The following is a 25125-nucleotide window of genomic DNA, read 5'->3' on the forward strand; positions in this document are numbered from 1 at the left end:
CATGCGCGAGTCGGGCTGCGCGTCTTGATTGGCCGGCAATCTTCTGGGACCTCTGACATGTCCCAGAAGATTGCAGGGAGGGAGGGGGAGAGGATAACTTCCGTTCAGGGCGCCGCGGCGCTCCGAGCGGAAGTGGGAGCGGGTACCTGTCAAAACTAGGTACCCGCTCCCCCCCCAAAAAAATGACATGCCAAATGTGGCATGTCAGGGGGTCAGGAATCCCTAAAGCGGAAGTTCCAAGTTTTGGGTCGAACTCCGCTTTAAGCAGTGTTTTCTGCAGCTAGCACATTTCTCCCATGTAAGGAGTAAGTATCTCCCATGGTTACAAGAAGTGGGGATTTATCCTTCATTTTATAGATAGTGTAGGACCCACTGACAATGGGGTACTTTGACGCAGTGGGGCTTTAGCACGATATGGCCATATGGTGTGACCAAATCCCCATATTTACTTATTTAGATCAGGTATCAGTAGCTTTGTAAAATTTGAAAGTTACTCCCACATAAAGCAACTATACCGTTCTCTGTGAAAAGAAGGAGAAGAGCTTCTATATTCACATTGACAGGTCCCAGTGTTGCAGTGATTCCTGTGAGATTAGTTCCCTCTTTTCTTCTTTTATTGAGTGTTCCACCCACCTATGCCCTAACAGACAGATAATAACGTGCCCTCGTATTAGTATATTCCTTACCAGCAGATCCAGGTGATTTTGTGTGCAGAAATTTCCAAGACCGAAGCAACACTGACAACTGCAGTAAAGGGAGGCAAGTAAGTATTGAAAGGAATTTGCATGAGAGAGGATGAAGTGCCAAAGTCCTTAAAAATTACCTTGTAATGATATTGCACTGTTTATTTCTTCCTGCTAAGCGCAGCCTGTAGTTATAAAATTACAGGTCACGTATCACAAACTTGAATAAAAGCCAATGGCATTCTCACAGTGCACATAGTGTTATGGTCCACATATTAACCAGAGGTAAGTGTATTCATACTGACAGATAAAAAATAATTACTGTATCAAATGATTGTGCATGCTCCAAAACAAAATATGGTAAATATAAGGGACTTCAGGCCTTAGTAATGTCTGCCAATTAGTCTTCCGCAAAGTAGAAAGGACTTCTGAGTTATTTCATATCTATCTACAAGGTGGTCCTGTAAGTGAATTTCATGCCATCTGGGCATTTAAAGTCTCTTCCAAATCAAAATGCTAGTTACCTGGTTGTTATGATGACTGTTTGTCCTAAAGCAGAACTTTACCCATAACTTTACCCATAACAACTTGATAAAAAATAATGTTCTTTTGTAAGGAACATACAATCCTCATTAATAATTATGCTACCAAAATTAGTGTGTGATGTAAATTGCCTCCTGCATTGCTCCTGTTTCTTCATGCTGGAGGCTGCCATTTTGCTGAAGCTCAGGACCCCTGCTGTAAATTATAAAGCGGAACTAAACCCATCAATTTAAAAAACAGTTCAATTCATAGAATGCTGGGATTGCTAACTGTCACATTTGCTCGTGTCTTTAACCAAACTGTCAAACCTTTAAATGGCCGGTGTCATATCTGATCACATGTGCAGCATCATGGCAGTTGTAGATCAGACAGAAGCAGCTTCCTTGGCTGTAAAGGATAGGAGAGTTTATTCCACTTAAGGCTGTCAGCAGATCGGCCTCTACAAACTCAGCAGTGCCTAAAAGTGTCTAAAAATACAGAACAACTAAGCATGTGCAGAGCGGGGTGAGACAATGTTTTACTGGATTTTAAACAGTATAGACACTTCTGTTTAATGTTGCACGTGCTTATACCTGCAAAAGGAGCCAGCCTCAAGTAATCTAAAAGAACTTGGAAGAAGTATGCAGAAGAGCACCCCCCCCCCCCCCAAATTAAAAAAAATATATATATATATATTTCCTGGCAGTACTTACAAATTAGAAATAAATATTTATCCAAAAGCCCCTGTAATGGTCCTTCTAAATTCCTAAAACAAATTCCCTCAGGTAAATCCATACAAAAGTTGTCCAGCACCACGAATCCTATATCGCTGGATTTGTCTCCAATCTCATGGTAGCAGCAAACCCAAACCTCATCCCTACCTAGGAGCCAGCGTAAAGCAAGTCCAACCCCCCCCCCCCCCCATTCCTTTCTCTGCGTATCAGAACCAACTGCCAGTGCTCCATATACAGAGAAGATAACCTGTTTTCACACTATTAGTGAGCTCTACAGACTGCACCAGTCATGAAATAAAGCAAACCTAGCAGAAGTTCCAACTAATTAACCAAAAAAATGCCTGGTATTTCACATTGAATAGAGAGATGAGAGCTACATACATCAGGCTCCAAACAGATCATCCGATCACTACTAATAGATCGGCTGATAACACTAAAGTTTATACATATATATATATATATATATACAGTATCTCACAAAAGTGAGTACACCCCTCACATTTTTGTAAATATTTTATTATATCTTTTCATGTGACAACACTGAAGAAATGACACTTTGCTACAATGTAAAGTAGTGAGTGTACAGATTGTATAACAGTGTAAATTTGCTGTCCCCTCAAAATAACTCAACACACAGCCATTATATTCAAGCTATAGTTATATAAAGGCCTAAAAGTGCACACCCTCAGGTTTAATTTGAGGGTATATATACATCCAAATCAGAGTATTTTCATTTGGAACCTATTACTGTGAACCTACATCATGCGTTCAAAGGAGCTATCCATGCAAGTGAAACAGGCCATTGTAAGGCTTCAAACATCAAATCCATCAGAGAGATAGCAGCAACAACAGGAGTGGCCAAATAAACAGTTTGGTACATTCTGAACAAAGAAGAACGCACTGGTGAGCTCGGCAATATAAAAAGGTCTGAACATCCTAGGAAGACAACAGTGGTGATTAATTGCAGGATCCTCTCTATGGTAAAGAAAAACCCATTCACAACATCCAGACAAGTGAATGACACTCTTTAGGAGGTGGGCGTATCATTGTCAAAGTCTACAATCAAGAGAAGACTTCAGGAGAGCAAATACAAAGGGTTCCTAAAATTTGTACTTGATATTTATGTTCAACCCCTTGAATTAAAGCTGAAAGTCTGCACTTCAAATTAATTTGGATTGTTTTGTTTGAATTTTATTTTGGTGGCATACAGAGCCAAAAGTATGAAAATTGTGCCTGTTTCCAAATGTATATGGACCTAACTGTATGTGTGTGTGTGTATAGTATCTCACAAAAGTGAGTACACCCCTCACACTTTTGTAAATATTGTATTATATCTTTTCATGTGCCAACACTAAAGAAATTATACTTTGCTACAATGTAAAGTAGTAAATGTACAGTTTGGAAAACAGTTTACATTTGCTGTTCCCTCAAAATAACTCAACACACAGCCATTAATGTCTAAACCACTGGCAACAAAGGTGAGTACACCCCTAAGTTACAATATGCAAATTGGCCCCAATTAGCCATTTTCCCTCCCCGGTGTCATGTGACTCGTTAGTGTTACAAGGTCTCAGGTGTGAATGGGGAGCAGGTATGTTAAATTTGGTGTTATCGCTCTCACTCTCTCATACTGGTTACTGGAAGTTCAACATGGCACCTCATGGTTCAAGAACTCTCTGAGGATCTGAAAAAAAGAATTGTTGCTCTACATAAAGATGGCCTAGGCTATAAGAAGATTGCCAAGACCCTGAAACTGAGCTTCAGCATGGTGGCCAAGACCATACAATGGTTTAACAGGACAAGTTCCACTCAGAACATGCCTCATCATGGTCGACCAAAGGAATTGAGTGCACGTACTCACCGTCATATCCAAATGTTGTCTTTGGGAAATAGACGTATAAGTGCTGCCAGCATTGCTGCAGAAGTTGAAGGGGTGGGAGATCAGCCTGTCAGTGCTCAGACCATACGCCTCACACTGCATCAAATTGGTCTGCATGGCTGTCGTCCCAGAAGGAAGCCTCTTCAAAAGATGATGCACAAGAAAGCCCGCAAACAGTTTACTGAAGACAAGCTGAACAGGAAAATGGATTACTGGAACCATGTCCTGTGGTCTGACGAGACCCAGATAAACTTATTTGGTTTAGATGGTATCAAGCGTGTGGGGCAGCAACCAGCTGAGGAGTACAAATACAAATGTGTCTTGCCTACATTCAAGCATGGTGGTGGGAGTGTCATGGTCTGGGTCTGCATGAGTGCTGCTGACACTGGAAAGCTACAGTTCATTGAGGGAACTATGAATGCCAACATGTACTGTGACATACTGAAGCAGAGCATGATCCCCTCCATTTGGAGACTGGGCCCAGGGCAGTATTCCAACATGATATCGACCCCAAACACACCTCCAAGACAACCACTGCCTTGCTAAAAAAGCTGAGGGTAAAGGTGATGGACTGGTCAAGCATGTCTCCAAACCCCATTGAGGATCTGTGGGGCATCCTCAAACAGAATATGGAGAAGCGCAAGGTCTCTAACATCCACCAGCTCCGTGATGTCATCACGGAGGAGCGGAAGAGGACTCCAGTGGTAACCTGTGAAGCTCTTGTGAACTCCATGCCAACTCCATGCCATAGAGGGTTAAGGCAGTGCTGGAAAATATTGGTGGCCACACAAAATATTGACACTTTGGGCCCAATTTGGACATTTTGACTTAGGAGTGTACATCGCGGCTCAGTTTTTGCGGTCCCGGTATATCACGCTATTTTAATGAGGACCCATCAATTCGGATATTGCGGTAATATTTCACCATTTCGCGGTTATGTAGCGGTGAATCAGAGAATCAGTGAAAGGCATGCCTCGCTCGTGGACCGCACCAAGCTCAGTGACGTTAGAGGGGGCGGTAACGCGATTCGGAGCATGAGCAGATGTGCAGATGTGCTCCGTGCTCCTTTGCCAACCACAAGCAAGAATGCCCGCAAGAATGCCACCCAAACGCCCATCATCACAGGCTAAGGCTTCTGGTGAGCCAAAACAGAAGAGGATTCAGGAGAAGGTGAAACTTCTTGATATGATAAAGGAAGGACAGAGTTATGCTGCTGTAGCCCGCCATTATGGTATGAATGAGTCAACGATTCGCTAAATCAAAAAGGATGACAAGAATATCAGGGCAACTACTGCACTGTCCATCAACCAAGCTGCAAAAAGAGTTGCTTCTTCCCGCAATAAAAACATTGTTAGAATGGAAACTGCATTGGCCATTTGAAACCAAGATTGCAGAAAAAAAAAGCATCACATTGGATGGTAACACCATCAGGACTCAGGCAAAGAAGCTGTACGACACTTTTGCCAATCAAGGAGGCTCTGAAGAAGGCTCTGCCGCAGCCGAACAGTCAGACAATCCTGATCATCTTCATCAGGAGGCTTTTCTGCCAGCAAGGGGTGGTTTGACCGCTTCCAGAAACGCTATCAGTTGAAGAGTGTTTCATTGCAAGGTGAAGATGCATCTGCCAACAAAGAAGCTGCTGCAACGTACACCAATGAGACCTTCAAGAGTTTCATCGAGGAGGGTGGGTACCAACCAGTGCAAGTCTTTAATATGGATGAGACCGGCTTGTTTTGGAAGAGAATGCCCAAACGGACCTACATCATGAAGGAGGAAGCCCGAGCCCCTGGATTCAAGGCTTATAAAGACAGAGTAACCTTGGTTATGTGTGGAAATGCTGCTGGGTTTATGATCAAGCCAGCCCTGATCTACAAGACCAAGAACCCCAGAGCACTGAAGCATAAAAACAAGAACCAGCTACCAGTCCATTGAATGCATAACCCTAAGGCTTGGATGACTAAACGCCTCATAACTGAGTGGTTCCATAATTGTTTCATCCCAGCCGTCAAGGTCTACCTTGCCAAACTTGGCCTTGATTTTAAAGTGCTTCTGCTGATTGATAATGCAGGAGGCCACGCCATGGATCTATCGTACGAAGGAGTACAAGTTGAGTTCCTTCCACCCAACACCACGTCTTTAATTCAGCCCATGGACCAGGGTGTGATACGAGCATTCAAGGCGCTGTACACTCGCAACTCCTTGAATAATCTTGTTGAATCCATGAACAATGATGAAAATTTCAATTTGAAGAACTACTGGCGTAATTACACCATTGCAACTTGTCTGGAGAACATACAAAAGGCCCTCAAGGATGAAGAAGGAGACCCTGCATGCCTGTTGGAAGAAGCTTTGGCCAGAAATTATTCATGATTATGAAGGGTTCTATCCTGACAAAGTTCATCATTCAGCTGTGGACAAGTCAATTAGACTGGCAAAGTTGCTAGGAGGTGAAGGTTTTCAGGATATGACCCAGGACGACGTCAATGACCTAATTGAAACCCATTCAGCTCCACTAACCGATGAGGATCTGACAGAACTCACTAAGTCAGTGAGTGAGGAAGAAGTGGAGGAACATGAGGGGGAGGAAGAAGATGAAGGCTTGTCAATTGAGCGCCTTGGCAGGGTCATGCGTACGGCTAATGACCTGAAACAGATGTTAGCTGAGTGGGATCCTAACATGGTTCGTTCACTGCATTTCCAAAACAGCATTGATGGAGCCATCCAGATGTACAAGAACCTCCTCGCCCAAAAGAAGAAACACGCCCAGCAACTGCCTATAACTATGTTCTTCACAAAACAGAAGAAGGCCACATCCACCCCAAGTACCTCCACAGGTACCTCTGATGTAGAAGTTGAGGTCATGGAGCAGCAAGAAGACGACCCACCTACACCAAAAGAAGCGCCTGCTGAACCTGCGCCTTCAAAAGGACAGTAGCTGCTCTTATTTGCTGCTTATCGTCATCTTCTTTTCTGCTGAGTACAGTACTGTATGTACAGTACTGTTCAAACAATACTGTACAGTACTCTTTTTTTTTTTTTACTACTGTACAGTATACAGTACTGTACTGTTAGCACAATAGTTTTGTGTTTTTACAATGCTCTTGCTCTCTCTCTATCTTTTATGTGTTTTTATTGCTTAAAAGTTTGTGACCTTTAAATGCTATTAAAAAGTTAACAAAACATGCCTAGGGTGTATTTAAATAGGGTCTTTCTATTTCACGGATTTTCCCTTTTCGCAGGTGGGTCCAGAACGTAACCCCCGTGATGGAGGGGGGTTTACTGTACTTGCTTTTGTTGCAAGCAGTTTAGACATTAATGGCTGTGTGTTGAGGTATTTTGAGGGGACAGCAAATTTACACTGTTATACAAGCTGTACACTCACTACTTTACATTGTAGCAAAGTGTCATTTCTTCAGTGTTGTCACATGAAAATATATAATAAAATATTTACAAAAGTGTGAGGGGTGTACTCACTTTTGTGAGATACTGTATATATGTGTGTGTGTGTGTCTGTAAATCCAGGAAGTGAACAGTCAGCAGCTTTAGCTGCCCACAGTCAAAATGGCTGCAGCCAGACATAGTGGAGGGAGATTTCTGCACCATATTTGGCAAGTACAGAATCACAGTATATATAAAATAATATGCAAAGTGGTTGGAGCGAAGCTTCAGAATGGCAAATATGTTTTTATTACAAATTATGTGAGCAGACTGCAGTTCCTCTTTAAACATAATTTCATCTTTGATACTAATTTAGTCATTTTTAGTGCAGATTCATTCTGATATACACTACGGCAAATAAAGCTTACACCTTTATGAGCAATTATATGGAGGTTCCCCTCTCTGTGGTGTTTACTGCCTCCACAAGATTTTGAAGGGTGCTTATTGGTATTTGTCCCCATCCAATTAAAAAAACAATTGTGAGGTAAGGTTGTAGGCAGGATGAAATGTGTGTAGTTATTTCCAGCAACTGGCATAGGTTGGGGAAGGGGTTAAACCTGTTCAGGTCAGTTTCTTGGGCTTTTGCTTTTGGCGGTCCCACATGTTATAAAATAGGGGGACTGCTAAAACCGTGGCTGCTGAGCCAGGAGCTAGAGTGGAGGACATAGTGCAGGGGTTACGGAGACCTACCTGTGAGCGCAAGGATGGCCCTGAAGATACTAGGAATCATGGGCAGCATCCAAGTCACAGACAATGCCCATATAGACTCTCACGTCACAAAGGTATGCCTGAGCTACTACATCATGATAGTTAGGATTATGGAAAGGACAATGTTGGTTCTGTATTGTCATTCTGCATTTCTACATTAAAAGTTATCTTAACCGTTATGAGCCTGGTCTGAAGTTACTCAAAGAGGTGCATGTTGGTTCTGGTGTATTCCAAATTACCTGGGTCTATAAAGCACACACGGGTATGAAGTAACACTTCTACAAAAGGTTATCTCGGCAAGACAAGAAAGAGGAGTGTGGATGCTATGGGTAACCCACTAAAGAACAAGCTATAAGCAAACATTTATTAAGTGTGGTACCTGGTAAGGTGGCAGATCCTTTGGTAGCAAGGGGGTCAATGTTCAGGCTCCCTCCATAGTTGTCTGTTTTCCATGGCAATTGGGAGCAGACCAGCCTTATGGAAATCTATGACTTGAAAACGGTTATTTGTACATTGCCTGGTTATTTGTACATTGCCTGGTTATTTGTACATTGTCTTTACCAAACCGGCAACCCAGGAGCGCCTGGGTATTTGTACATTGTGGAAATCTATGGCCTGGTCACATGGTTTGGGAGATAGCAAGCATAAGGTCTGTGCTAGGTGCTCGGCAAGACCCCATTTTGTTACTGGATGTGAGGTAACAGAGGTATGCTGGAATGGTGGAGAGGGCGCAGGCTCAGCACTGTCCCTCCTAATGCAACATAAGTTACAGTGTGTAGTGACATAAGACAGCACTGCCCAAATGTTAGATGTTTCACATGAACATAGTCCCCGCCTGTTCACGGGCATTGATAAACACGCTCAGTGTGAGTGTTACCCCTCGTGCATGGGCGCAGTAGACCCCCGCCCACAGGTGTTCCAATTCATCCCAAAGGTGTTCAGTAGGGTTGAGGTCAGAGCTCTGTGCAGGACACTTAGGTTCAAACTCATCAAACCATGTCTATGCTGGAACAGAGAAGGGTCTTCACCCGACTGTTACCACAAAGTTGGAAGAGTTCAATTGTGAAAAAGTAGTCTTAGTATGCATTGACTTGCATGTTCATCCGAAAACTTTTTTGTTTTTATTTTGGATCAAGTGGTGAAGGATATGAATACCTGTTTGGGTTTTACTGCTCTCTGGAGGAGGGGAAACCCCCAGCAGCAACAAAAAACGGAAAAGGTGTTTTTTATTTTTTAGTATAGTAGAGGAAGGTGCTTGTTGCAGTCTGTGTCTGGTCAAACCATTGTCACTGTGACAACAGATGAAGAGTAATTTCCAGGATAGCAGTAACATTCCAACACTGGTTCTAATCCTACCCTACTCTATCTAAATCCAAAAGAAACATTTTGGGTGGACATACAATACTCTTTAAAAGTATTTGCTCATAATTTGCCACCCTTGTCTCCTTCCCCCAACAACTTGCTAATTACATTTTTTTTTTCTAATCTTTCTGTTTTTCAATATTTATCTTGTGCTTCTCTATGCAATGGAGGCAGATCATGGCTGTTGGGAAGAGCTGACAGGGTGCTGTGCGTAGCCAGGAAATGAGACGGACTCTATCTGTTTGCTGCAGCTTCCAATGCACATTGTGAGAAGCTCACAGAGTGCAGTGAAAACTATGTAATGAATTTCAGTACAGGAGACGAGCCTGTAAAGCTGTGTAAGACTGAAGGGAAGGCTAGAGGTCAGCTTTAACATAAAAATGTTACTGTAAAAATGTGAACTTTTGGAGTTGTGTCCACTTGTTTTTGGCCATAGAGTATATCATGTTATTCATTAAATGGCAAATTCTTTTAGGATGGAATGCACTGGCTTCTGCTGAGAGCTTGAGGGGGCCCTTTCAGTTCTTTCTTTAACAGGTCAGTCTTAAAGCGGTAGTATCCCGCTTTTTGACACTTTTACCTACAGGTAAGCCTATAATAAGGCTTACCTGTAGGTACAAATAATATCTCCTAAACCGGCATGGTTTAGGAGATATTTGCAGTGCATGCAGCCGCTCGTGCGAGCGGCGCATGCGCTCTGAAGGTCCGGGGGGAACTTAAATTTTGTTTGCCGGGAGCTTGCCGGAAAATCACTCCCGCGCGCATCGCGGCTCCGGCCAATCATCGCGCCGGAGCCGTCTCTTTCGGCCAATCACCGCTGAACCCGGAAGAGACGGCAAGGGATCATGGCAGCGCCCGCAGCGATGTCTGGGGGTCCGTGTCGGGGCTTCGTACTAAGGTAAGTTACACATAATGGGCTAGTATGCGATGCATACTAGCTCATTATGCCTTTGTCTTGCAGGTTTTTTTTTTTTTTTTAGGGTTAACAACCGCTTTCAGTTGAATCTGTTGAACACCTCGGATCACAAATCTGGTCTGGTTGTCCTGGTTCTTCCTCATCCTGATTGCCCTCTCAGCTTCCTGAATACAAACATGGAGGAACTCCAGAATCTCCCGGTCTTTTTCCCTTGTACGAGTGTAATTATTCTCAGTGTAATTCTTCACATAGAGCAGCTTTGTTGCTCCTAGTCTTTCAGATTGCTGTTTAACCACTTAAGCCCCGGAAGATTTTACCCCCTTCCTGACCAGGGCCTATTTTGCTATTCGGCACTGTGTGACTTTAACAGACAATTGCGCGGTCATGCAACGCTGTACCCAAATTAAATTGACGTCCTTTTTTTTCCCACAAACAGAGCTTTCTTTTCGTGGTATTTGATCACCTGTGCGATTTTTTGAGCATGTGCTATAAACAAAAAAATAGCGACAATTTTGCAAAAATAACAATATTTTTTCACATTTTTTTATATGAAATTCCCCAAAAAAATGTAAAAATCAAAATTTTTTAACATTTTTGGCCAATTTGTTTTCTGCTACATATGTTTGGTAAAAAAAATTACAATAAGCTTATTTTGATTGGTTTGCGCAAAAGTTATTGCGTTTACTAACTTTATGTAATTTTTGGTGTTTTTTCTTAATGAGTAATGGCAGCGATCTGCGATTTTTTTTGCGGGACTGCGAAATTGCAGCGGACAGATTGGACACTTGACTGACATTTTTGACACTTTTGGGGGTACCAGTGACATTACTACAGTAATCAGTACTATACATATGCACTGTTACTGTAAAAATGACACTGGCAGGGAAGGGCTTAACTTTATTGGAGAGGCAGGGGTTAAATGTGTCCCTAGGGGCGTGCTTCTTACTGTAAAGGGGTGTGGCTTTTCATGTAACCACAGAGACATATGATCCTAAATAGCAGGATCGTATGATCTCTGCAGTTACACAGGGGAGAATGACAGACGGCTTTGTTTACATCAGCCGCCTGTCTTTCTCCCTCTGCAGCAGACGATCGCGAGTGACCGGCGGACATCCGAGCCGCCGGTCACTCGCACTAGAGTGTCCGAGAATGAGCGGGGGTGGGAGTGCGCCTCCGGCGGCGTGCGCTCGCCCCCTATTGGCTCGCGGTCGAGTGACGTATATATACGTCACTTTGCCCAGAAGGGGCTGACCGCTGCCGTATATAGTCGTGCGGCGGTCAGCAAGAGGTTAATGGTATCGAAGTTCCGAAGTTCTGAGCGCCACATTGGGTGATGACAACAACAGGTTGAATTCCTGTTTAAGTAAAGAGACACACTGGTTTATAACCAAAGAGAGTGCCCGTATATGTTGTGAGAAAGCCATACTCTGCAAAAGACATGGACAGGGAAGGTGGTCAGTGCACTTCTTCTTATTACTAAAGGTTGGAAAACATTCTGGAGGGCTGTTGTATAAATGAACCAAAATTTTCTATGCATGAAGGTAAACAAAAAAAACTTCTGTGTGCTGCTCCACCCACAGCTCCCCACTAATACTTACCTGAGCCCAATCTTGATCCAGCAATATGCATGAGAGGGGGACGGGGCTAAGCCATAGCTCTATGTGATGGTGCTGCAACCTTAAGAAAATAGAACTGTTTGAAATTGATTTTATCACAACTGTACAAATGGTGCCCCAATGAGATAACAAAGTAATATGTGGGCTGCTTCCATGCATTAAGGAAGTGTCACGGAAGCCTCAAGATGTGAATGCAATGTTGAGTCTTAAAATTGACGCGCTACACTAGAATTTTGGAGTCTAAAAAGTATGATTGTTTTTCCAAAAATATATTGAGTGCAAAAACCAACATGTTTTAGAGACAATTCAACTCTCACTTCATAAGGGCTTTGAGAAAGATCGTATGGCTTCTAGATGGTGATATATAAGTACTGTGAATCTAATGTAAAAATCTGATGTTAAAAGGATAAAGTGCAAACCTGTGGTTTTGAAGACTTTGGTAATGAATTGCTGTAAATTGTCTGCCTCACTTGGACTCCAGAGCTGTGTGGCACTAAATTATAAATAAATAAAAAAGTAGATGTAAGGGATGCCAAAAATCAGGTACCCCATAAATAAACCAAACTAATAAGTATCACATTTCCAGCTCCAGCAGTCCAGGATTATAATTCGGTTCATAGAGAAAGTAAAACTCATGGCATTTTTTTATTAAAGAGCCAGTAGAGGGCAGCATTGAGTTAAAAGCCTGAATGACAGAGTGTACATTTTAATGGAACACTGCTAATATAGCAGGGGGAACCAAAAAGACAGACCTTTGTTTCTGGTGGGAACAGAATAGCAGTTGCTACTCTGTCTATCACACTGAAGGTCATGCTTTATGTCATTGCAGGTAAGAGGGAGCATATTTAGAGCTATAAACGGAATGAGATTGATTTAATTTACATCTCCGTGATCAGTAAAGGCTGCTTTAGCTACAGTGTGATTAAATAACACATTGCACAAACGTTAGTGGATCACACTGACGTGTCACATGGTGCCAGTGTACCGGGAATGTGATTATCATAGTGTTATGTTTTTTATATCATATTAGATTGTATTATTAGACCACGGTGGTGCAGAATGAGTAATAACATATCAGCAAATGTTAAACTGTTTATTATTTTCTATGAGGACGTTATTCCTGTATATGAGAATGTTATTATTATATATACAGTATGTGTGTATTCTTATGTAGGAACAGAATAACAGTTGCTATCCTGTCTATCAGAGTGAAGGTCATGCTTTATGTCATTGGAGAAGCTTTTCAATAAAAACACTTCTGGTTTCACCCGGCCTGCTCCCTGTGCACATTGGAATTATTGACCATACTTTCAGCATACGTGCAACATAAACAAACAAAAAAGAAGCAAATATATACATATGGTTAAATAACGGTTCACTCATAGGTGTGCATGGGGGGGGGGGGGTCCCATGTGTGCCTGGGCACACCCTAATCACCTCCTTTGCCAGTGCTATTCAGTGTACAGAATGTGTGGGGCACACGGGACCCGAGGGAAGCGTTGTGACCCACTGTGCCCTGTCACGCAATACACATCCTGAGTAATCCATTGTATTTTATCTGCAGCACTGGATCCACTGCATCATCTCCCTTGCCAGCCGAATGGGGGGTGGGGTGGAGTGCCTGTGAGCTAGGGGCGGATGTACTGAGCAGCGTCGATCCGATTCACAATGCCCAGTACAGTGTGTACCCTACTCTCTGTCATTTCCTTATCACCTCTCTCCCACCCCCCCTTCTCTCTCTCACCGCCTTCTTTCTCTCTCTCTCACCGCCTTCTTTCTCTCTCTCTCACCCCCCTTCTTTCTCTCACACCCCCTTCTTTCTCTCACACCCCCTCTCTTTCTCACCCTCCTTCTTTCTCTCACACCCCCTTCTTTCTCTCACACCCCCTCTCTTTCTCACCCTCCTTCTTTCTCTCACACCCCCTCTCTTAAGCACCACCCTCTCTCTCTCTCCCCCTCCCCCACTCTCTCCCTCTGACAGACTCTGCCATAAGATTTTATATATATATATATATATATATATATATATATACTGTATATATATTGAGTATGGGAAGCAGCACTTTTCCTTCTTAGATTGCTAGTGTGTCCACACAACACATTTTACCTCCTACTGCTTCTAAGAGCATTTAGTTGCAGCACATTTGCAGCTTGACAAACATCATCGAATACTCCATACCAACGCTGATTCTTGACGTTACTTCATATTGTATTGGAATAAAAGACAGAAATATGCTGCAACTATCTGTTCTTGGGTCTTGCATTTATTTCTCTCTCTCTCTCTCTCTATTATATTTACACTATTTACACAGGGGTTAGACATAAATATGGAATCATTACATGATTTGCAGGTGTGACGACATGTTTAAAGCGGAAGTGATTTAATACTCTTTAGCTTCCCCTGTGTGATGAGACACCGAGCTAACCAGTGGGAAGCCTCACTTTCGTTATTCCCTGAATGCGCTGCTAGTAATACGGAGTCATGTCAGAGCTTCCTGAGTTACAAAGAGGCCAAATTGTTGGTGCCGCTTAGCTGGGGTCTCTGTGACTGAAGTTGACAACTTATTTGAGGTGTCGCAAGGTACAGTATCAAAGGTTATGACGGCATATACAGTTTCCGGGAAAATGTCGTCTGATAAGCATAAGCGTGGTCTACATGGTCAACTGACCGAAAGCAGGATTGTGACCCAGAATAAGAAAACAACTGCTGTAAAAGTGACTGCAGCGCTCAATCTCAGTCCCGTGAAGATTGAGATTTTATTACTATCTTACTATTTCCAGGTGTCCCTATTTCTGCAGCACTTTTGTTACATCTTGCTAATCCTTCTGAGCCCCAGATCCTGTGAAATATCCCACCAAGGTGAAGCAGCACATGAAATGATGCATCAGGTGATGGGAAAGGCTTACCTCCATTTTTTTTCTCTAGTAAGGAATCCTCCTGATTTTTTGAGGAATGTTGCTAGTTAGACTGTCTGTGTCCCCAAAGGAAGCATTTGCCCTCCTGGTGAAACACCTTACTCTGAGACAGAAAGTGTCCTTATTCCTTAAAAAAAAACAAGTTCCTGTTGGCTCCCCCCCAGGCTGTTAGACTGGCTCCTACAGGTCCTCTAACATAAGCTAGTCTTATGCAGATGTGCAAAAGGCTTATAGACCGCGTATAGATGCGTTTCGTAACTGACATGACCCCTGAGGACGTCAGTTACGTACTGACGAAACGCGCCGGGACTAGGGAACGCTATACGTCACGCGGAACGGCCCTGCTCGGATACTGCTCCAGAGTATTTTTACCGGGTGAATGTGGACTATTACAACTGTAAGTCTACTTACTGTATGTTTGAATAAAATGGTATTTTAATTTACTACACTATGAGAAGCTTTTTTTTGTCTCTCCCGTCTGTAAATGCTTGTTTGATTGCTGACATGTTCATTTGAACCTGGTGAGGAGAATCCCAAGGAGGACCGATCTTTGTTATACTGGTGCCTGGTTTGACTGCCTGTAATGGGGGTCAAATATATCTGGTAAGCAGTTAGTGTGTACTTAAGTCCATGGTGAAGGAATCTAGTGGAGGCTATAACTATCTCCGTGAGCACGGGTGAATTACCACAAAGGAGAAGGAAAAGTTTTTTTATTACACATGAACTGGATTTTATTTATACACAGTTCATCACATTGTTTTTTGGTTATTTAAGGAGATTCACAATCACTTATGGACTAATTTGACCACTATTGTTTTTCACTATTTATGTATATGAGCATGGTCTATAACCCTTTTGCATATCATTGAGCGTATCTAATGCTTTCTTGACGTGCTGCTCATTTATTTATTTATTTATATAATTCTTTATGTATTCAGTTATTCATTTATGTATTTGCATTTATTTATTCATTTATTTATCTATTTATATAATTCTTTATGTATTCAGTTATTCAATTATGTATTTGATGAACTCAATTAATCACAATTGACACTTTATATTTCACAATATTGTCCTATGCGCAGTTGCATTCGTGATTAGCACTCATTTTTTTACTAGTCTTATGCAGAGCCCAAAGCCCTGCATTGGACATGAGGATGCCGAGAGAAAGACCATTTTTAGAGTGTAGGGGCATAGAAGAGAATGCTGGCTGCCAGGGGAGAAGAGGACTGAGTAAGTATAACTGCTTTTTGCAGCCCACTTAGACCAGCCTTTCTAAACCTTTTGGCCGAGAGGAACCCTTGAAATCATTTTAGGTCTCAGGTAGGTAAAACAATTTATTGTGAGTCAGTGGGAAAATTGAAAGGATGCCCACTAAGGCCTCTTGCACATGGGAGTGAACAATGCTGAGATTTTTACTGATCTGAAATGAGATGCATTGTTTTCTATGGGACATTGCACACAGCTGAGTAAAAATCAGTAATACAGCGTTGAGTGGAACAGTAAAACAAAAAAAGAATATTTGTCATTTGAGTGCAGTAATTTACTCGTGTGTTTGCTTGTTGTGGCCCCTTGCACATACAGTAAGTATAAATGAGAATATTACAATGCTGGCAATGAAGAGGAATCTTACTTCTATATACTCATCTATACGCTTACATATCTTTACTGGCCTATACTCACCTATATGCATGTGCAATTTTTTTCGTAACAAATCGAAATTTAACCGAATTTTGCATTTTGTGGGCATTCGGATACATCCAAATGTCTAAAGAAAAATATGACAAATTTCAACGAATACGTAAGAAATTATAATGAAAATAACAAATGAATTTGGCATGATTGGTTAATTTGTTAACCACTTCAGCTCCGGAAGGTTTTACCCCCTTAATGACCAGGCCATTTTTTGCGATTCGGCACTGTGTTACTTTAACTGACAAATTGCGTGGTCATGCAACGCCGTACCCCAATAAAATTTATATACTTTTTTTCCTACAAATAGAGCTTTCTTTTGGTGGTATTTGATCCCCTCTGCGGTTTTTAGTTTTTGCTCTCTAAACAAAAAAAAGCGAAAATTTTGAAAAAAAAAAAAAATACTTTCTGCTATAAAACTTTTTCAATAAAAAAATTTAAAACATCAAATTTTTTTATCAGTTTAGGCCAATTTGTATTCTACATATTTTTGGTAAAAAAAAATCCCAAAAAGCGTATAATTGGTTTGCGCAAAAGTTATAGCGTTTACAAACCATGGAATAGATTTTTGGAATTTTTTTTTTTTTTATTAGTAATGGCGGCGATCACCGATTTTTATCAGGACTGCGACATTGCGGCGGACAAATCTGACACTAAGTGAGACTTTTTGGGGACCAGTGACATGAATACAGTGATCAGTGCTAAATAATATGCACTGTTACTGTATAAATGACACTGGCAGGGAAGGGGTTAACACTGAGGGTGATCAAGGGGTTAAATGTGTTCCCTAGATGTGCTTCCTAACTGTGTGGGGGATGGATTGAACAGAAGCACAGAGAGATTGGTGATTCAGCTTAGCTAAATCACATGATCTTTCCCTGCCTCTCTGACAGGAGAGCCGTCTTGCATTGCTTACATTCCAGACGGCTCTCCTGTCAGTCTAGCCGAAGATCATGGGAGGCCGGCGGCAATCGAGCCCGCTCCTCCTCCGCTCTGGCTCCCGCTGGGAGCGTGGCTCCAGCGGCAGGCACGCATCGCCGAGACCACGTGCACATAATCACGTAGATATACGTGATTATGCGCAGCCGAGCCGCACTGTCGCAGTACATCTGCATGGGGTTGACTCGGAGTAAATCTGATTCATTTTGTGCTGGAGGTTGGATTACTGGCAAAGTGCACTCCTTAGAACTGAGTGAGAAGGGTGTTGTATTGTATTTAGGCAGAGGAGATGAGTTTTAAAAAGCAGCTGAAGAGATAATGCCATTGTGTGTGTGTGTGTGTGTTAATGGATTTAATAAACAAACAACTTCCCGAATTAGGCTCCGTTCACATCTAGGCGTTTTGGGGCGTTTTTGGGGCGTTTTTCTGCTCTAGGATCAGCTCTCAAAACGCCCAACAAGACAAACCCTATTTATTTCAATGGACCCTGTTCACATCTGAGCGTTTTGACGCTGTATACAAAACGCCCAACGCTCAAAAAAGTACATGAGCTTCTTTTTGGGCAGATTACAGGCGTTTTCCATTGATCTCTATTCAATGTAAAAACGCCTGCACAAAAATCGCGGTAAAAATCGCGGTAAAATCGCGGTAAAAACCGCCGCAAAAATCGCGGTAAAATCGCGGTAAAAAACGCGCGAAAAACGCTACGCTCAGGTGTGAATGTAGCCTTAGGAATCATTATCACGAATAAATAACAAATTATCTGAAAATCAAACAATCAAACAATAAAACGAATCGATTCATCTGACCACCTGGGTAAGTGTGACAGACTGCTCCCATGCTGCAAGGATGAAAAGGTAATTAAGGTCTAGGGCAGCTGCTCTCAACTAGGGTTCTTACAGGGTTGGAAGCTATAGCTAGCTTTTGTATTCTTCACCTATAGCAGCCCCCTTTCCCATAAGGCAAGCAGGCCTTGGTTGCGCCAGGATTTATACACAATGCCATAGTGCCTGGCTACCAAGCCAGGGCATGCACGAACTGAGCAATGCAAACAGGTACTTGCGTTGGCGGACAGGCAAAGTGGTTCAATGACAGTTCAGGTACAAGGCAGGCAAGGTTCAGATTAGTCAGCGTCAATGTCCAAAGTCAAAAGGCGGACAGAGTTCAGAGAATAGTCGATATCCGATCTGAGGTCTTCAACAAGGTAATCCAATCTAGCAGAGCAGGGCAGTCTAACAGGGAGCTTGATCAGGTATTACACATGCTATCACAAGCATGAGACTGCAAGCTTGGCTGGCTTATATCAGGTTTGGTCTCCACCCGTGGTCTGGCTACATCAATCACTTTGCAGGTGGATAGACAGACAAGGCGAATGCCACAGCCAATGATACTGGAATGAGGAGCAGGTGCGCTAGATGCTCCTGACTCAGCCCCACTGCAAGGAATCATTTTTCCTTTCCCCTGAGATGGGCTTTAAATGAAACTTGTACTAAGAGAAATGCAAAAGCTGATTAATGCAGACTTGAAGGGTTACTAAATGTTCCAGTTTAACCTCTCTATTTTTTTGTGGGAAGAAACCAAAACAAATTTGGGGACCTTGTTGGACTCCAATACCAGCTAGCAGCAGTATTTTCTTTGTTTGCAAACTGTAATATTTGAATTTGCTCAATGTCAGTATTTGCAGACAATACAAAGCTAAGCAGGGCAATAACTTCTAGGCAGGATGCGGAAACCTTACAAGAAGACCTAAACAAAAGAATATGGTGGGCAACTAAAAAATACGGATGCAAGTTACTCATTAGGTGGAGAACCTCTGGGGGAATCTAGGATGGAAAAAAGACCTGGGGGTCCGAGTAGATGACAGGCACAGCAATGGCATGCAATGCCAGGCTGCTGCAAGCAAAGCCAACAGAATATTGGCATGTATTAAAAAGGGGATTCACTCCAGAGATAAAACGATAATTCTCCCAATCTACAAGCTTCTGGTCTGGTCGCTTCTTGATTATGCCATCCAGTTCTGGACACCGGTCCTCAGGAAGAATCTGCTGGAAATGGGGAGAGTCCAGAGAAGGGCAACAAAGCTAATAAAGGGGCTGGAGGATCTTAGCCATGGGGAAAGACTACAAGCATTGAACTTATTGTCTCTGGAGAAGAGACGCTTGAGAGGGGATATGGTATCAATGTACAAATACTGTACTAACGACGTGAAATAATAGGGAACAAACTTTTCAGTGAAAGGGAATTTAAAAAGACACGCGGCCATTCACTAAAATTGGAAGAGAAGCGGTTTAACCTTAAACTGCTTATAGGGTTCTTTACTGTTAGAGCAGTAAGGATGTGGAATTCTCTTCCACAAGCAGTGGCAGCAGCAGGGAGTATCAATAGTTTAAAAAAAATATTAGATGGGCACCTTAATGACCACAACATACAGGGGTATACGATGTACTATTGACATAAACATATACACACACACACACTCATCATAGGTTGAAGTGGATGGACTGGTGTCTTTTTTCAACCTCACTAACTATGTAACTATGTTATCCTTCTACCAGTCTTAGCATTAGATAATTTTTCATATCAGTTTTTGATAAACAACATTATATAGTGAACATAAATTGTAATCAGACACAAAACTTATATAAACTAGTAGACCTCAAAACCAAGACAATGGTGTTGCCTTAACGATTGATTCGATCAGAGCGAGAGTAATAATTAAAAAAAAAAGAGCTACTCTCTAACTCTTAACTGGTAACCAAAATCGTTTTTTAAATCTATGGAGATTTTTATTGACCCAAGTTTGTCACCATTCCACGGGTGTATGCAATTTTAAACTGTAACATGTTGGGTATCTATTTACTCGGCGTGACATCATCTTTCACAATATACAAAAAAGAAAGGGCTAACTTTACTGATTCGTTTTTTTAAATGCAGTGAAATTTAATTTTTCCAAAAACAATGGTGTTTGAAAGACCGCTGCGCAAATACCACAAAAAATATTGCAATGACCGCCATTTTATTCTCCAGAGTCTTTGCTAAAAAAATATATATGTTTGGGGGTTCTAAGTAGTTTTCTAGCAAAAAATACTGATTTTAACTTGTAAACAACATGTGTCAGAAATAGGCCTGGGGCTTAAGTGGTTAAAAAGATTCCCCCTCTCTATTTGTCCTGTTTACCATTATCATTGAAAGTGAAGGTAAAAGAAAATCCAAAATTTTGGGTTGTCCCCAGAAAAGTAAAAGAAGTGAAATCTTCCAGTGGCAACATTAGTTCTGGCGATCTTGGGGTGCCCGAGAAATTCCCTTAATTTGCAAGGATTTCCTCTCACTACCTGTTTGGCTATGGGACAGGAAGTGAAATCTTTAAAATGGGACAGAGATGGCGAAAACAAATCTGACAGGGGTTATAACCCTCCCAGTTACTGTAATAATGACACTAGCGGGGAAGGAGTTAACCCAGGGGCGATCAAAGGGTTAAATGTGAGCCTAGGGGGGTTTTTCTAACTGTATAGGGGAGGAACTTCTGGAATCAACGCAGGGACCTGTGATCCTAAATAGAAGAATCACAGGCGCTCTGTGTTCATTCCAGAGAGAACAACGGTCTGCTGTGTTTACAACAGCAGACTGCTGTTCTCTCTCAGTGGGGAGCGATCGTGGGTGCCCGGCAGCAAACGCGGCCGCTGGTCCCGTGGAAACGGCTTTATTTCGCTTCCCCATGGGGGCGGGCCCACGCTTCTGGCAGCAGTATGCCTGCGGTAGGCGGTTGGCAAGTGGTTAATACTGCTTTAACTGCAGCAGAGAAAAATCGGGTCTCCTCAGTGCTATGCTGTGTGGGAGAGCTGTGTATATCTCAGAACCTGATGGAAAAAAATTAAAATTATTTGGCAGGTAAAACAGCCCGTTTGTATTTAGGAGTTGATGAGCGAAGACATTCCGGGCCCCAGAAAGCCAAAGAACTGGATGGCCACCCTTCGGAATCCATATCTGATGAAGTCAAGAGTTTTCCCGTAACTGTAATGAATAATTAGCTCTCGTATGTATTTAGGTTCCTGGGACATCACAGCTGAAGCAAGTAAACTAAAAAAATGATACTGGACTGGATAACAATACTTTCACTTAGGAAGGATATCAAGGCAGGAAAGCCTAAACAATCAGCCTAAAAAAAGCACTAAGAAAACCACACATGATTACTAATACCTGCACTAACAAAGGCAAAACTAGGAAAGGGCAGGAGAGAAGACAGCTCTATATAAAACCTAAAAAAATGTTTTAACTGGAGAAATGTAGCAGGATACATTTGTATCTAAATTTATGAAAACCCTATTTCTCTATCGTTCATTGACAGACGCAGCTCCATATCTTCATTACCATTGGGTTATGCTCCTCCAATCAGGAATAGGCAATAGGCAGGAAAAAAACTTTACTAAGCCCATGGGGCTGTCCCTGCAGGCATAACCCCACACACTGCTTCAGATTGCAGTTTGTTTCTGCCTGGTTTAGGAATAGGACCTAGCTCCCTGCTGGGACTTCTGTCTTAGCTGTAAATAGGAAATTTTTATTATTTTGTGATTTTTTTATTTTCACTAGTTAGTTCCTGGAGAACTACAAGCAACAGCTGCTGTGGTTACGGACTGGATAATCTAGATCCTTAAGGTCTCCCAGCCTGGCCAACGAGAGTGAGCAGGTCATAGTCCAGAACTAGGCCTCGCCTGCGAGTGAACCATCTCGCTGGGACGCGATCGACCTGGAACGCCCTGAGTCACGGCGTACCCCCAGGCTGACAGCACCTCCATCACGAGTGGGAGATGATCTGTTTCAGAGTGACGCCCACCTGGTATCGTGGTATGGTGAGTAATTGTCCCACCAAAACCTCTAGCAGTCTCGGGGCGGATGTGGGCCCTATCCCTGGAATGGTCAGACCCTCGGGGCTCCCTCAGTTCCCCTGGCATCTCGGGAGGACTAGGCCCAAACCCCTTAGTTTTTTCCTTACCCTGTGCAGGTTCCTACCTTGGGGGGCAGAAATATTGCGGCCGCTGTGGCACCTTTTTTTGATGGGGTGGTTGGTCCTGGTGGGGTCTCTTTCTAGGGACCCTCCGATGTCTGATGTTCTGGAACCCCTTTTGGGGGTCCTGGTGACCGCATGACGCGCTGTGGGGGCCACCATTTTGCTGTGGATCAATGTGTTATTTTCCCATTGTTTTACATGGGTAGCCATTTTCTGTTCCCCATTGGAATGCATGGGGCGGCCATTTTCCTGTGGTCCACAATCACTTGACAGGCGAGCGGCATGGCACTTTAAGTCTAGCAAAGTTACAGGCTGCTCCTTCCTTTTCCTGTGAAGATTAGTTTCACTTTCGTTTTCACAGAGCATGCTGACAGTCTCATGAGCAGTTCGGTAATGTTCTTCTGGGGTTCCCTGTGGGTTTTCCTTGTACACTTTGCTGTTAGTTTGTGCTAGCCTGGGGTTTGGTAGCCTGCTCAGATAGCAGGGAGATCGCGATTTGGCGACTCTTGAAGGGACAATGCACCTTTTTTCTTACCAGTGTAAAATGGAGTCCCAGGATAAAATTTCTCCTACAGACCCCCTAGATGCTGCTGCGGATCTTTCTGGGTCACAGTCACAGCCTGATTTCACAGCATTTTTACAAAGCCTGATGTAAAAAGTAGATGTTGTAATTACAAATGTTGCCAGCCCCAAACACCCTCTGCCTTCGCCTCCATTGGCAGTGTCTTCAGACTCTGAGGCAGATATGGCTGCCCCAGACGCACCCCACCCTACAGGTTCTGTGTCTTCGTATTCTGACGGTGAAGAGGACCTCATCAGCCGCAGCGCGGGAACGCTCCTTGGTGGAAGCTCTTATAGTTTCAGTGCAGGAAACTCTAAAATTGGCTAATGAATCTACAGCATCGGGTACGCAGGTGTCTTTTGGCTCCCAGAAATCAGGCAAGGTGTTCCCTTGTCCTGATATGTTTCATTGTGGATGAACAATGGTGGCACAATGGTGCCTAAGCATTTTAAATGCTGTTACCCTTTTGCAGATGCAGTATCCACTTGGTGGACTGTACCACCGAAGGTGAATCACCCAGTTTCCAGGCTAAATAAGTCTACTGTGGTTCTGGTAGAGGAATCACCGACTTTTGCGGACCCCGTGGATAGACTGGTGGAGTCCCTATCCTGCCATTTACACGTGATTGCGGGTTCCATATTGAAAACTACTTTTGTAAACATTCTGGTGTCACAGACGGTTACTGAATGGGTGAAGCTATTAAAAGCAAACTTGGAAGCTGAACGGCTCCCCCCTGTGGTGCTTATACTAATTGACCAGCTGGCTCAAGCCCTGGTGTTCATGTGTGATACCTCCCTGGATGCGGCTCCGCTAGTGGCCAGGGTGTCGGCAGTGGGGATTGCTATTAGAGGCATGGTGTGGCTAAAAAGTTGGTCTGCGGACCCGGCTTCCAAAAAGGCCTTGGCTGATCTCCCCTTTACAGGGGAAAGGTTGTCCTCTCTGGAAGACTTAATCAAAGGTCTCACTGGGGAAAAGAGTACTCTTCTTCCTCAATCCTCTAAGGGTAAGGCACCATGTTCTAAGTGGGGGCCTTCCTTCTCTGCTCATAAGCAGCTTTATCGTGCATCCGGGTCGCAAGAAAAAGGTAAATCATTCAGGTCTCCTGGGGGTTCCAAGAAGCCATGGTCAGGAAAATCAAAGGCAGGTCTGCCCGGATCTGCAGAAAAATCTTCATCTGCATGAAGGGGCTCCCTCACCTGTTTCTGGGGTGGGGGGACGTCTTTGCTTCTTTCCGGAACAATGGACTTCCTTGATTCAGGACAAATGGGTTCACAAACTGATCTGCTCGGGGTACAAGATCGAATTCCGGTCTCGACCGTCGGAAAGGTTTTTTCCGTCCAATCTTCACCTATCTCCAGAACGGCGAGGGACTTGCGAGGGGCGGGACACGATCTGCTGTCGCAAAGAGTTTGTGCCATTTCCCTCTCTGGAATGCTTTTGGGGGTTTTATTCAAACCTGTTCACCGTGCCCAGAAAGGAGGGCAATATGCGTTCCATCCTGGACCTCAAGGCCCTGAACCGCTTTGTGCAGATACAGAGGTTTCGGGTGGCGTCACTACACCAGTGAGATACACATCCCTGTCTACGCTGGACACCAGCAGAAGAGCATTATCAATTTGTGGCATTACCCTTTGGTCTCGCCTCCACCCCCAGGGTTTTTACCAAGGCACTGGCCCCAGTGTTGGCATTGCTGCACCAATGGGGGATTGCAATACTGGGGTACTCAGATGATCTCCTATTGAGACTCTCATTCAGCTCTGATGGGCGACCTCACAATCACTGTGCATACCCTGCAGGAGTTCGGGTGGACCATCAATTTCAAGAAATCCGCCCTGATACCTTCCTTGAGACTGGATTATCTGGGCCTGACTCTGGTCTTTCTTCCCCCGGACAAGCTGCAAAAGTTGCAGGAGGTGATTTGGTTACTGTTGGGAACCTCTCTGGGAACCTGCATGCGGGTATTGGGTCTGATGGTATCAACCTTCAAGGCAGTTCAGTTTACTCAGTTCCATACAAGACCTTTACAAAAGGAGATTCTTGTCAAGTGGAACAAGGATCCAAAGCCCTTGGACACTGTGATTCGGTTCAGCCACAACACAAAATCTGCTCTGTTGTGGTGACTTCAGTCGCCAGCATTATGCCAGGACAAGTCC

The sequence above is a fragment of the Pelophylax lessonae genome (genome assembly GCF_965119305.1).
Source record: "Pelophylax lessonae genome assembly, chromosome: 6".
NCBI lineage: Eukaryota > Metazoa > Chordata > Amphibia > Anura > Ranidae > Pelophylax > Pelophylax lessonae.